This window comes from Lycium ferocissimum, chromosome 5, assembly GCF_029784015.1.
Source record: "Lycium ferocissimum isolate CSIRO_LF1 chromosome 5, AGI_CSIRO_Lferr_CH_V1, whole genome shotgun sequence".
Lineage (NCBI taxonomy): Eukaryota > Viridiplantae > Streptophyta > Magnoliopsida > Solanales > Solanaceae > Lycium > Lycium ferocissimum.
The window spans coordinates 72,501,845-72,514,985 of NC_081346.1; the positions used below are offsets into that span (position 1 = coordinate 72,501,845).

The 13,141-nt window shown below is 32.6% G+C and overlaps 1 long non-coding RNA gene across 1 annotated transcript; it reads right to left on the reverse strand.

Moving 5' to 3' along the window:
- Window positions 1-1,366: 1,366 nt before the first annotated feature.
- Window positions 1,367-5,828, reverse strand: LOC132058538 (uncharacterized). Its single transcript, XR_009415331.1, has 2 exons — window positions 5,607-5,828; window positions 1,367-1,749 (listed from the first exon to the last, which is right to left on the reverse strand). It is a non-coding gene; the product is annotated as an uncharacterized LOC132058538 (long non-coding RNA).
- Window positions 5,829-13,141: the final 7,313 nt, after the last annotated feature.

Here is a 13,141-nt window from a genome sequence, read left to right on the forward strand (position 1 = left end):
TTTGGAAATTCAATCCTATAAACCCATAAAACAAAAGAGAAAAAGAAGGATGATACAAAGATTATAAAAATTAAAACTAAACTTTGTGTTGATTTTTTATATATTTTGTTATTCATGAAACTAATATTATATCATAAGATACAACAATCTTTATTACAATAATACGCAAAAGAAATTATATGTTGTTTTCGATTTGTAATTGGGTGTCTTATATGAAATATAATGTTTACTTTATAGTTCGTTTTTCTAACGAATTGAATGTTTAATCGTGATAATATCATTTGGCGGTAAAATATATGATATCATCCAATCTGACAAATAACACAACAAGGTACCGACCTCAATAGTTAAATGAGGTCGAAGGATATAAGAAAGAAACATTCATCCTTGAGAATACTATTATGAGCCCGTTTGGATGGGCTTAAAAAAAGTGACTTTTATGTATAAAGTGCTTTTAGAACTTTTAAGTCGAAAGTTATTTTTATAAATAAGCTAAGTTTTTGTGTTTGAATAAAAGTGCTTATGCCGAAAATAAGTTGTTGATGTGTTTGGTAAATAAGTGTCGTAAGCATTTATTTTCTGTCAAAATGACTGAAATACCCTTAAAGCTGTTAACACCATAATAAGTTGCATTAAAAGATTTTTAAACTCTAAAGTTGATTCAAATCAAAAGTAATTTATATTTTAAAATCACTTCCACTATAAAATGTTTATTTAAGTTAATTTTTTATAAATACATGTTACTTAAGGGGGTGATGCTGAGCTAAAAGAGACATTTATTTTGGAATGAAGGGAGTAATATCTTCTTGATTTATTTCATTACTAGTGAAATTGCCCGCGCTTCGCACAAGTACGAAAGACAATGATTTTACAAATTGACACTTTTGAGTTTTTTTTTTTTTTTTTTTTTTTTTTAGAAAAGAAGAAAATAATTTCTCATGTAACCTCGGATTAATCTTATATTTATTTGAATATTTTCTTTTCTTTTTCTCTTTGAGTTATACATTTGACTTCAATAACCATTCAATCCAAGTCTAGGAATAATAAAAAAGAAAAGTAAAATATGTTAAGAAATATTTGGAGAAATGTATTGTCCGATGTTGGACTTCATTCCAACTTTTTCTCCCTTTATAATGTTTTATCCTTTATCTCCTATGTGTTCTTATAATGTTTTATCCTTTTATCTCCTATGCGTATCTCCTATGCGTTTTCATTACTTATTCTTTCTCTTACTCCCCTATTTTTTTGCCTCACGTTTACAGAAATCTTTATTTTTCGTTGTAAAGACAAAGTAATAATATAGGAATTAACACTAACACTATAACTATAAGCTTGCAATAGCATAAGATGTACTTAATAAAAGTGCTAATACAACCGAAAGCACTCCACTATAAATACAAGAAGTGGAAAATATTCATATAATACAAGCATCAAGCATTAGAAATGTCACTAGCAATCATATCACGAAACCCCATCCAATAGACATCATTTTGTTCTCCTACATCTTCGACATCTACATTGTTAGCTCTTGAAGTTGTGCCAATATCATTAGAATCAACCGATGGAATATAGCTCTCATTCTCACTGTTTGGAATGCATCATCCACATTGCATTTCTTTCTAATATAATTGTGAATGGCCATAGTAGCAAGTACGATGTCCCTTTGTGTGTCAATGTGATAGTATGGCATGTCTCTCAAAATAGACCATCTTTGCTTTCCAAACGCCAAATGCGCGCTCTACTACATTTCTACAAGAAGAATGTAAATAGTTAAATTTCTCAATGCGTCCTCTGGCTCTCGCAATTGTCGAGTTGCACCGCGGCGAAATTCACTAGGTGATATCTTACATTATTTCCTTTGTACGGAGCCATGTATCCTTTCATGTGCGAATATCCCGCATCAACTAGATAATATTTGTTTCCACATGGATGTGGAAAGTTGAGCTCTTCTCACGAAGGGCCTCAAAGAATATACGACTATCGTGAGTCGCTCCTTCCTACCCATGCAAAATGTAAAACACATATTAAAATCAACAACGGCGAGAATATTTTGAGTCGGATAACCTTTACGTCCAATATATGGTATCTCTTGACCTTGCGGTAATCTAGCTTTAACATGTGTGCCATCAATTGCTCCAATACTGACCCTACAAGAAGTGGATGTAAAATAAGAAACTTGGGATCCATTTTTTCTCGTTGAATTCTAAGGGGCAAGAAACTATCATAAAGCTTTTGTTATATAAGGGTAGAAAGATACAAATGCAGACAACAAATTATCATAAAACGGTTACTTACTTTAAAGAAAGGGAGATATCTTTGTTTACATGGCTTGTGAGCATCGCAACCATCATTATAATTTGGATGTGGTTGAATGATATCTCTTGCAAGCTTACAACGCCCTTTAAAACACTATGAAAGTGTCTATGAACCGTCTCTCCTAATGTTGAAAGATATCTTGTATCATTCGATTTCCCAACTCCATGTGCACAAGTCATCAAGAATATGCCTAACATTTCATGTATAGACATTCCACGAGTGGGTTTAAGCCCATATTTATCGCTTAGGTCATTGGATAGATCAATGAACACCGCCTTCTTCGCCGGAAATTTTCATAACAACGAGTCTCATTTCCTCGTAATATCTCTTGAATAAACTCATTTCCAGCGCATTGATGTACGACAAGGTTCTTTGCATAGGTATTTTTCACAATACATCAAAATGTATTTACCGTTATATGACATAAAGCCATCCACTCCTTCGCATCTTGCTCTCTCCGAATCTCTTCTTGTTCTTGATCTTCGTTCATCTAACAAATCACTTAAAATGAGGAGATACCACATTGCTAATATCTCAACTCTCCATTTAACCGAAATGGAAAATGACTCAAGTTAGTAAAGAATGAAATTTTTTCCAACAACCCAATTTCAAGATTTTTTAGAAACTCCATCGTTTTAATGCACTCATATCCATCGTTTCTACCAAGTAGTATCACGAAAGAAGAAATTAGTTGTAGCCAAGCAGCAAAGAAATATCTCAAATTACTATTCCATCAAAGAAAAATAACCACAACAATACATAAAGTTCCCACATTCATTAAAGCCAACACAACAACAATAACCATAAGGTCTAAAGATACAACCACAACGTCAACACAACATTAACAATACATAAAGTTTACACGTACAACCATAAGATTTAGGATACAACCGCAATGTCTAAACAAGAAGCAATAAGTAAAGTTTACACGCACAACCATAATGTTCGAACATTAAACAATAAAAACATTTAACCATAGCAACGCACCGCCCATTTTCAAGGTGTAAATCGATAGTTATACTCCAACCAAGATTTCCGAGCTTCATCGCTTTCCATCTTAAGAAACAATTGACGTACATCCTTCTTAAAAAACATGTTGCAAACATAGTTGTACTTTCCACTCCCAAACAGAATATCGAAAAAATTTGCCAACATATTCATACACTTATCGATGACGGATCATCTACCGGGCGGGATGTAAAGGCTTTTACTAGACATAAACTCCACTAGAGAGTGTATATCCCTCTCTCATTGATGCGCACTTATTTTGCCTTTTTTTTTTTTTTTTGACTTGATTGCTAGTTCCGGATCATCAATTGAACCTCGTCTTTTAAGTGACGGCTAGGAAACGTAATAGAATCCACATTCGTATATCATCACTTTCATCATTCCCTTCATCACTAGGATTGATAAAGTGTTCTTTGTCATAGCCACCAATATTATTTGTTCCTTCTTCATCAAGATCTACTCGAATGCTGTACATTTGTTCTTGATTGACGTACGTGCTCTTTCTCCAAAAGAGCAACAATATCGTAAAACAACGCATCATAGCGATACCATATTAGTGAAAGATCTATTTTCCTGAACTTATTATATCGATCATCCTCCTGTAACAAAAAAAATAAAAACTACTTTAAACTAACCAAGAAATTTAGCAATGAAAGAAAAAAAGAAAGACATATAGAAAAATGTGAGAGATGTACCTTAATTTTTCGCTCCCACCAATCATCATCTCGCTATAATTGTATTTTTCGTGGCATCCCATCCTAAACTCCGTCTCCCTCTCATCAACTTCTTAAAAAGAATCCAATCTTTTTTCATGTTATCCCAATGATTTTTCATTTGTTTTTATCATAGTTTCTTCCGTGGCTCTCATGAATTCTTCAACAACATTATTCCATCCATCTCTATTTAAATAAGTGTGTGGTCTACGTCCTTGTCTAATCTCATTTTCACACAAATCTATAAATTTAATGTTGGCATCATCATCCCACTTAGCATTACTTCGTGCTTTACTAGTTTCCGGCATGATTGAATGTAAACAATATGAAGAAAAGAGAAATAAACGTTCATGAACTCTGCCACATTATAATGTTGGCAGCCCAATAACTAAACACACAGCCACAATTCCCTAGTCACAGCTTTTTGTACACACCAAAATGGAGAGATAATAAAGCAGCAGCCGCAGCCGCAGTAGCAATGGAAGCAGCAGCAGTCGCAGCCGGATGATCTGTTGGATGATCTGCTACTTACAAAAACCAATGCAATGCAAAGTGAACTTTCTGCGACTAATATGAAAAGAATTCAAATTTACAGTAGTCATGTGAGATATGGCAGCAATGTATCGCTATTAATTATTAAATTAAGAGGGAATGCTACTCGGTACTAGGTCCACAGGTTAGGTAGTTGAAATTCAACTTTGTTTAAACATGATGTGCTATAAGTCTTTCTTTCTATTTTGATAAAGTAGAGTTTCATACTGCATTGTTCTTCATCCTTTACAACCGTGATAACTGCCGTAGCATCGACATAATCACTCCTCCATTTCCTTCTAATTTTCTTCCCCTTCCTCTTCATTCAAATAGACTAACCCTAAAGAGGAGGGATCAAAGAGGGAAAACATAAAGGAGGATTTTAAGAATTTAATCTACTCAACTATGAGAATCAAACTGATTAATATTTAATTATATTCTGGAAGACACTGAATCACATAGGCAATCTAATGCATCAAAATCAGAGACCATAGGTTAAATTAAAGTGCGAAGCTTGAAAAATAAACTAAGGTTTTGCTCTACTCACTTATTTCCTTTGATTTTGAACCATGCCTCAACACAATGCCTATGTGTAGCAGCCAAATCATCTTTACAGGAACATCCTAATTCAATGGCAACACCAGATTCAGGAGTACCAGAACTCAACAAACTCAAATGACAAATCATACAATCTCTTTCAATAATTTTCTCAACATGCAACTTTGTTTCACCATTACCATTTTCTAAGTCTACTGATCTATCAGACTCAGCTACAGATGAAACTCTTCTAGACTCCACCATAGCTTCACCAATCTCAGACTCAGTAGCACAAGCAAAACTATAATACAATATTGAATCACCTTCGACAACAATTTCAATCCGTAATATCCACGATAATCAAACAATTATTTCAAAAGCGCATTAACAAAGGTCGATTTCAAACAAAATTGTTCAAGCAATGCTACACACGAAGCAAATAAAAAATGAAAGGTCTCACTGATTACACTGAAAAATTGGAATCTGAAAATCGCACAGTACCTTTATCGACAATATCTAAGCAACAGAAGAAGCAATTTCTTCGAAACCAACGAACCTAGATACGAAAATGAAAACACAAAATCAGTGATTTACAACGAGCTTATCATCACTGATTCTACTGAGAGTTTCAGCGTAGAAAAAACACAAGTATGCGGAAAAAATCCACATGCAAGATGAAATAAAGCTAAATTACAATTAGAGCAAAATCAAAGAATAAGGAAGAAGAATACCTTAGATCAGTAGAAACTTGAAGAACTCAAGCGTTTTCAACATTGATTTTAGATTTACAACTCTACAATTTTAAGAACTCAGCGATTTGGGGAAATTTTAGAGAGAGAAAGAGAGTGAGTGTGGGAGTGAAGAAAGTTCTGTGTTTGGAGGCTTTGTTGTTGTAGAAGATGATGAACAGAGATCGTGGAGGCTGCGTTGTTGTAGAAGATGATGAACAGAATCGTGGAGGCTGCGTAAGAAATGAGAACAGATCGTGAATTTTAGGCTTTAGCTAAAAGGGTATTTTGGGAATTAAAATAAAATATAAAGGATATAAAAGTAATTTTTATGGTCAACGAAAATGGCTTTAAGCTCCAAAGAAAAAGTTAGGATTCCCAACTTTTCATTTTTGGGGAGTTTAAGACTTTTGGCTTAAATTTAGCATTTTAAGTTGGTAGCCAAACACTACAATAAGCTAAAAAGGGTCCAAACGGGCTCTATATCAATGAACCGTGAATAGTACTCCACGATTGGGGGCGGGGTAGAGGAAAAACAAGTAAAGAGAAAAGAAAAAAGTACGTACATTTCTTCTCCTTTTTGTCCTAATCTGAAACTTTTGGATTTGTGCCTTAATATACTTTTTCACTTTTAAAATTTCCATCCTTTTTCCATTATTCTTTGTTGCTTTATTTTTTACTAGTGATAAGAAATTAAATTATAATTAAATAATTATTGTTATAATTCTAATAATAAAAATATTCATTTTTACTTTTTATCAATTTTAGCTTATTTACATTCCACAAAGATAAACTCTTCTTTTATTTTCTCTTCCTAATAAATCCGCACACTACACCATTCCATATAAATATCGGACCAAATGAAAAAGAATTTACTTCTTGACCAATAACAGGGGCGTTTTGTCAATTCATATCATAATTATGGTGCTAAGATTTGGCGGTTATTTTTCCACATACTGTAATTTTTGTACGCAACCTTAAAAAGGAAATGGGGCGTCGTTGCAGGGGTAAATGGAGCATTTTCGGAAAGGATATATAAATGGTATCCGAATAGACATATTAGGCGAGAATTACGGAAAATAAATAGACGGAAACTTGTGCAAAAATCTGGAAATTCTGAGAAATTAGATAAATAGGATTCCTGGCTCAAGAGAGAGCCCGTACGTCAACGGGGCGACGTCCTGCTTTTATATATATATATATATATATATAAGATTTCAACATGAAATGCTAATCAGCTAATTCAAATGGGCTCTATGTGCTATTTTACTAAATCGATAATTAATTAACAAGGTATCTATATATATATAATAAAGCTAGGCATAGACAAGGTGATGTGGCACCTCTCTATGACTAAGGATTCTATTTATCTTTTTTCTCCTTTTTTTCCTATTTTTTTCTCATTTATGTGCCGTGTTAAAAGGCTAAAAAAAACTCCTATAACTCTCTTAATTATGTTAAATATGCTATATTTAAAAAACTGAAAATTACTTCTTTAATCCTCTTAATTACACCTCCCTCTTTACTCTTATTTATTCTCATTTCTTTTTCAGTTTAGGAAGCCTAAAAGCCCATCATTAATTGTCCAAATAATTCCACTTGAATGGCTACTAATTGTTATATAGATTAACCTTACCGATGGTGGTTTGAGATCATAATATTTTTTCCCCACAAGCATCTTCATCCATGTAAGGTGAGAATTATCTTTATCTTTCTCTCCTAATTCTTTTGTCTCATTAGTCTTTAGAATTGAGTTAATTTTTCTTACCAATTACTTACTAACTTGGTTATAATTTTCACAAATGGCTACTTAATATATAGATTAAACCTCAACGGAAGGAGGTTAGAGATCTTAATCTTTTAACCCAACAAGCATCTTCATTCATATATGGTGAGGATATTCTTTACCTTACTCTCCTAATTTTTTTTTTGGTCCGATCATTCTTTAGAATTAAGTTAATTTTTCTTATGAATTACTACTTACTAACTTGGTTCTGAATTGTTTGAATATTACATTTATTGAAGCTTTTGCCCTTTGTCTGTGTGTATGTGTTGGTTTATTACTTGTGAGGGTTATATTGATGAAGTTAATATTAGAGTAACAAAATGAATAAAGAAATATTACAGTACCGTGTGTTTTTATCTACTATTAATTTTTGATCTTTTCTGTTATATTAATTCGGTTCTTGCGATAAATTTGGGTTATTTTTCATGGAGTTTGGGAAATATTATTTAGTATAATCTGATTTGTTGGTTTTTACTTTTTGAATGATCATAAAAGTGTGACTGAAGTTTACCTGGCAGAATTTAGGAAATGCAAGTTTTTTATAAATGATAACAGAGTCATGCTTAATATTAGAAATGAATGACAAGATTAGTTGGGAAAGAATTGACCTGAATTGAAAACTACACACTTTCTTTTATTATACATGCTTCGGAAAAAGGCCAAAAATGCCCCCTATTGGATTTGGTAATTCAAGGAGGGTATTTTTTTTAGCCAAATCCAATAGGTTAGGGGTATTTTTGGCCCTTTTCTGTACATGTTTTTGTTAATATATTTGGCGCTGAAATTTACATGACTTCTTGACAATGAAGACTACAAATTCTTACGAAATTGACATCTATAAAAGGTTCCGAAATGAAAGAAATGAAAGGAGATGAGAATAGTTTGTGCTGCTGAAATGAGTTTTTTCATTTTTACTTTCATTTCTGCACCTTAAAAATTGAAGACAACCTTGTGACCATGCAGTTGGAAAAGAACTACTCCATCCGTCTCACAATAAGTGTCACCTCAGCCAAATATTTTTGTCCCATAATAAGTGTCACCTTAGGAAACCAATGCATATAGTGACAAGTTTTTTCCAACTTTGCCCTTGAAGTAGTACTCTAAATGATGATGGTTAGATTCCCAATGGATTACTTGTGCATGCTATAATCATCAAGAGGAAAAAGTAATTTTTTTTTGCATAAGGGTAATTTGGTAAACTTCACACTTCATCATTAGTTTCTTAATTTGCGTGCTTTTAGCTAAGGTGACACTTATTATGGGATGGAGGGAGTAATTGCTTGATTCATTTTTAAATTTCCGAGGAGAGAATTGCGAAAGCAGTTCTTAAATTTGCTCCCAATGTCTTTTTTCAATCATTTAGGATCCTCTTAATTTGTTTCTCTTAAATTTCCTCTCCAATTTTATTACAATTTTCAACTTCATAAATTCTTATTCATCTACTTTAATTGAGAGTGATTATTACAAATTAAAAAAGAAGAAGAAAAAATGAAGGTTTTTGTTTACACCATTAATTAACAAAGTAATGAAAGGAAAAAATATCCTCCCAAGTTGTCAAAGGAAAGAAGAAAGTGCTATTCTCTACCTTATGTGCTAACACGCCTTAGTTTTGTTTTAAAAAAAAAAAAAATTAAAAAAAAATGGATACTTATATACATATATTAGAAGGATAAAGGAAAATCATATTTAAAATTTTATTGCACATATACACATAAAGAGACTAATTAGTTTTAAGAAAAATTCTTTGCACGCAAAAAAAAAAAAAATTAAAAAAAAAAATTAAAATATATATATATATATATATATATATATATATATATTATAGTTATATATGGTTTATACAAAACTCAAGTGTCTTTTTAACACAAAAAACTCTTAGATGATGAACAATGTAAAAAAAAGTACAACGAGAAGTGTTAATAATAAAGCTAATTATGATTTAAAGTCTAATCTACATGGATTTGTAGATTAAAAGTAATTTTTATAATATTTTTTATATATAGGTATTAAAAGAATCATGTATAAATTAACGTTTTCTTGGATCGCGCGAAGCGCGAGCAAATTCATTGATATTGTAATATAATTATATAAAGCTCGAGAGAATGCACTAATCTATTTTCTGTTAATATATTAATTCCCAATATAAGTAAGCAGCGAAAACTTTTCAGAAAGATTGCAGGACTAATAATGAATTTTTTACCTAAATATTTGTTGCGTATTAGAAGTTTCTGTATATACAAAGGAGGCTTAACACTCTCAAAATTCTAGCTGTCTTTGTATAGGATTAGGTTTTAGTTAATTTGGAAACTTTTTTTTTTTACTGAAGTTAATTTGGAAACTGATTGTCGTAATAATTTTATAATATAATAATTTTCAACATATATTTCACAAAAAAGAAATCTAAGGTATGAATTCTAAAGAACATTCCCATAAAAAAATTCCGAAGCCTTATATAATTAGGATAACAAGTTCCTTGCGTATGAATCTTTAGGTATCATATTTTGTGTAATCCTTTTTTCACATGAAAAAGGATTTGAGTAGTCTATGATATAAACCCCACACCCCAAACTAAAAATTACATTCTCCAACTGCCAATCTCCTCCCGTACGTACTACTCTACCATTCACGAAATAAAAAAATACCGTCTTGTATTTCATAAAAATTCTTTCAAGCTTCTAGTTCCTTTTTGTGACGTCAAATGGAGAAATCGGATTCATCAAAAACTACAATTGTTGATACTACAATTATTGATTCCACCAAGTGTCAAAATCAAATGGAGAAAATCAATCCGAAAAGTACAAAACCGGTTGATTCCGCCAAAGATTCTAAGTATAACCTAAGGCTACAGATCTTGCTACTTGTATTAGCTATTGCAATGGGCATAGCTTTGGCTTTTGGCGTGTTCTATCTTCAGGAGGATACTACAATGCTTCATGACCCCAAGTTCCAAATTGAAACGGTCTCGCCCTCTTCGTTTTTTGTGTTAACTCGCTATTTGCAGCCTTTGATGTGGCACAACCCTGATAAGTGGAACCTCACTTTCTCAATTCGGAACCCTAACAGTAATTATGATTTCTATTATGATGATCTCGAGGCCAGTATATCCTACAATGACACTATTCTTTGGAGTGCTAATGTGTCAGGTAAATCCAATCAAAATGCAAAAGCTCAAATCTCAATCGATTCAACCTTTGCAGCATTGCCTGCGCCATATAGTTACTGGATTGCTACATCTGTCGCTGATGATCTTGCTTCTGGACAGACCACAAGATTTTCTGTAAGCCTAAATGGAAAGGTTCAAATTAGTGATCACAATGCACCTTCTCGGATAAATTGTCGAAATCTTCAAGTGTCTTGTAAAGGTTTACAAGTTGAATTCTTAGAAGATATCGGAGTTGGAGTATTAGCGGTTGATTCAGAAGCTTGTGAGGTTATTTTTCAAGATTCAAGATGTTGATTATCTCAGATGTTTAGAGGAATTATTGGAGGCTTTCAGCGCCATGTAGGGATTGATCGTTTGTCTTTTTTTTCATTTCTTTTCTACTTTTGTTGATACGATGTAAATCTGTTTAGTAGAGAAATTCATGAAACCTATTAATATATAGTATTAATTTTTAATGTTCCGTTATTTGTGAATGCTATTGCTACGTTTACGTTTCTTGTTAAATGCCATCTTTTTCTCTTTCAAATTGAGATGCAGTCGAATAAGTTAAATATTTTCAAGGAGAAAAAAATGACGTAAATATTTTGTTCTTTTATCCCAGCTACCACAAAGAGTGAGAAAGTCTAACATGTAAATTTAGACCACGTTTAAGGAAAACTAATATAAACATAACTCAACAATTCGAGCACTTTTCAATTTTCACAGTTTCCACTTACCATTAAGTACAAAAAATATATATTAATATTCCAATAGCTTGTTGCAATTATGTGTCCTTCCCTCATTTGCGAACATGATTAATTATTATATTTTTTTCGTTGAAAAACATTCATATAAAAGCTAGAAAGTGGATTATTAGAGCTAGCACTCAACCTATTTTAAGAGCTGACTTTAATGGCAAAACCACGTTCAAATGTTTCTAATCTCTCCACCCACACGCGCTAAAATAATTTTTACATTATCAGAATGATCATTTAAAGGAACACTATAATAATTCTTCATAAAAGCGTAATTAAAAATCTGGAAAATATTATTAGAGTTTGTGGTGGGATGAAATAGGTACGCCTCCATCTTTAATTAGATGTCTCGGATTTGAGCTCTAGAATGGAGTCGTCTTTGATAGGAATTCCCATTTTGCATCCAAAGCGGGACTTTCCAACGTGAATCGGAATTAATCTGATCTCAAAGTAAGTAGTGGACACCGGATAAACAATCCAAAAAAAAACCCTGAAAAATAAGACATCATTTATATACTGATAGTGTAGATATTCGTTACGCTGTCAACGCGCATGAATCTTCCTTTCTATAAATATAACTAGAAACGAGTTGCACTTGCACCCTTAAAGCACCAATTACATTAATTTCATGAAGCACGATTGGGACTCAAGAAAACCATGAAAACTATAGTGTTCTTTCTACTTTTTCTTTATAGCAACAGACTTTGCTATAAATAGGAAGATCGTTATAGTGAGGAAAGAGGCACAAAGCAAGACGGACAACTAAATTGTATTTAATGTGTACGTGGTCTTGTAAATTATATATAGGTTCCTGATTTTATTTTATCGTCGAATGTAACAAAGTTGATATGGTGGTGTAAAATATTGTAAATCATCAATAAGTTGTAGTTTACTTCTCTTTGCAATCGAATAGGAAGATATCTTTTCTGAGTCTTGATGTGAGTAAATTTGCATACACTCCATAATTTTATCAAACCCCATTGAGTGATCATGATTACGAATAAATTGAAGTGATTCAGTTAAATGATAAAAGTATATATACAAAAGATACTTATCTTTTATAGTTTTGATTTGAACATCGAGTGCAACTACCTTTTTCCGTCTAAAGGAGTGATTTAATTAACCCATACAATTAGTTTAACTATTGTTTTCTTTTCAATCGTGATTGGATGACAATTTTGTACATGGTTCCTAAGTCAAATGTGTTGCTAAATCAAATATCCCGTAGTAGGATATTTTCCATTGTGAAGTAGCCAAAAGCTTAATGATCCTAACTACTTTAATACCTTTTTTGCGCGGATCGTGCTTCATTTGGGGTGGTCTTTAATTTTTGGCCTTCAAATTGGTGGTCTTTAAGTTTTGGCCTTCGCCTAATACCTCGAGGTTGTGGGTTCGAACTCTAGCTCAGTAAAAAAAAAAAATGCAAGACAGAATTTTGCAAATTCTGCCAAGGCAATCCAGGCAGAATTTAGGCCTTAAGGGCAAAAGTTAAAGACCACCCCTAGCGAAGGACAATCCTGCAAATAGTTAATGGGGCCTAGTGGGCTCCTCGTAAGGGAACTCTGGTGGGTCATTCGCACAAATGTCCCTATTTCGGGCCGTTCTTTAATTTTTGTCCCTCAAAT